The sequence below is a fragment of the Triplophysa rosa genome, linkage group LG2, assembly GCF_024868665.1.
Source record: "Triplophysa rosa linkage group LG2, Trosa_1v2, whole genome shotgun sequence".
Lineage (NCBI taxonomy): Eukaryota > Metazoa > Chordata > Actinopteri > Cypriniformes > Nemacheilidae > Triplophysa > Triplophysa rosa.
Genome location: NC_079891.1, coordinates 36,002,271 through 36,004,770, shown reverse-complemented (window position 1 = coordinate 36,004,770; position 2,500 = coordinate 36,002,271). Strand labels below are relative to the sequence as shown.

The 2,500-nt window shown below is 44.4% G+C and overlaps 1 protein-coding gene across 1 annotated transcript in view; it reads right to left on the bottom strand.

Annotated features, from left to right (window-relative positions):
• dcc (DCC netrin 1 receptor) overlaps nucleotides 1-2,500 on the bottom strand; it is a 48,011-nt gene that overhangs the window by 11,569 nt on the left and 33,942 nt on the right. The window lies entirely within an intron of this gene.

Here is a 2,500-nt window from a genome sequence, read left to right as displayed (position 1 = left end):
TGGACTTTGAACTCTGGTGTGCGATACCTGTGAGTTGCCCAACTCGATCTGACGCGCACCTGACCTGACGCATTCCTTACAGCCGATCTGACGCGAAACCGCTCCCAATGAAAAAGGCCAATCAGTCCAGTGTCAGAAACAGATGAGAGATCTAATAAAGATTGATGTTTGCACATGCACACTTTCACACACTAGAAGGCCTCCGTCACACTTGTGAGTTCTGATCGATCCGCGTGTTGAACTGATGATGTGAAACTGATGCCATACTGTTTATTGCTAAGAGCTGAAGCTCATGAATGAAAACAGGTTTGTTCGTCTTTATGCGGCGCTGCGCAGAACCACCTGACATATGACATCAGAGTACTGCAGTCGACTCTCTCGCGGTGCTGCCGACCGCTCTAAATGACGCCGCGTGACGGGTGTGTTTGAGTCAGAAATGCGCGGAAGCTGCGCAATAGGCTATATTAAATATGATTTGGTTTACATGTACCTTCCCTGCAAAGTGAGTGAACATCATTTACACATACGAACACAAGTAACCAGTCAATTTGGCAATTCATTTGACTGCAATAGCCGACTCGGTTGATTTTCATCTGCGTCTGCTGGGTGTTAATTTCAAACCCTGAATGCAAGATAATAACTCAAAACATTTTAAAGGGGTCATATGGTGTGAACACGTGTTGTTCTGTGTCTTTGGTGTGTTATAAGTCGCTCATGCTTGTATTAGACTTGTAAAATTGCAGAAATGAAAGTGTGGGAACAAAAGAGTCATTCTATGTAAAAGCGAACGCTCACCCAGACCTGCCTGAAACACCTCGTGTAGCCACACCCCCACAAATCTACATCAGCTGGTGGTCTGATTTGACTAAGACCGCCCAAATGTATACGCAAGTAAGGTGGGCGTACCTGTCAGTACAATTGAAGAGGAACCTGATGTTCCAAATATGGTCAGAGGCGTCACATTTCCCTCACACGCTTGCAGTATTCCACCAATCACTACGCACTGGTGAACTGGCCAATCACAGCACACCTCGCTTTTCAGAGCCATGAGCTTTTCAGAGAGGCGGAGCAAAGAGGAGATACAAACATGCACTGTGTGTGGAAAATACAGCGTTTTTAACCTTAAATCCTGTAGACACATTGACAAACCATAATATTCCTTTCAGCCGTGTCATATCACCCCTTTAAAGGGTTCTACGGATCCGCTGAAATTCCGCTACGGACCACTAGGGGCACATGGATCACACTGCTGTAAGAGACAGTTAGAGACGGACAGCTCCAGGAGTCTTCAGAAGGTCTCGGGGGTTTTTTGAAGTTTTTGCTGAAGATGTGAAATTCTCTTACAGCAGGAATCACAGACACATCATCATCACACACACGCACACACACACACACACACACACACACACGCACACACACACACACACACACACACACACACACACACACACTTCATCTACTGAGAGAGTGTGTGTGTTTTTCTTTGGGCAGTCACACAGAATTCATTAATGAAATCCCAGGAACGTGTAGGAGAGCAGACGTCTATAAATAGAAGCTTGTAGAACATCTGAGCTGAAAACACGTCCATACATTCTGGATGAGGAGAGGACGCACAACTCAACATCCCCAAAAGAGTTTGAGGAAAAGCAATTAAATCCTGACTGCAGGGCAAAACATGCGCCCGTCTGCATCAGCTGCTGCTGAAATCTACCACCTGCGGCTCAACACACACACACACACACACACACGCACACACACACACACACACACACACGCACACACACGATGAACACAAGAGTTCAGACTCTCTGGACTAACACAAACTCCAGCAGCATCTCATCTCATGACTCATTCACTGTGAATCAGATCATCAAATAAAACAACACATTCATCACTGTCCATACTGTACTAACACCGTAGCATCCATTCAACAGCCCCTCCTCCTGACACCTCACAGTCCAGAAGCGTTTATATTGTCAGGATTCACATCATTCACATCACACAATCACATGATGAAACACACACCTGCTGAGGAGGAGAATGATGTTTAACTTGTGTGATGGTTATGAATGAATATTATGATCTTACAGTACAGTCATAATATGACTTAATGCAAGTGCTAATGTTATAGAACATTTGCAACAAAACTATGAGTTATTAAATAAAATGATGAAATATATTATGGTATCATTGCAAATCTTCCACTAAAACCCTAAAGCCATGTCTCTTAAAGGTCCCGTCAGTGAAACCTAGCGGCAAGGGTGAGAATGGCAACCAACCGCTCCCGTTCAAACACGACGACACCTGACAGAACATGCAGGGGGACCGCGGTGTATGTAGACAGAAACAGCTCATTCTAAGGTCCTAAAACATTTTTACACAGCTTCATTGTACACCACTGAAGACATAGTTCTGTGTATTATATTGCACTTCTGTCAATAGATCCTCCAAAAAATGACACACTGGACCTTTAATACCGTGTTTGATCATTTTCCTGTTT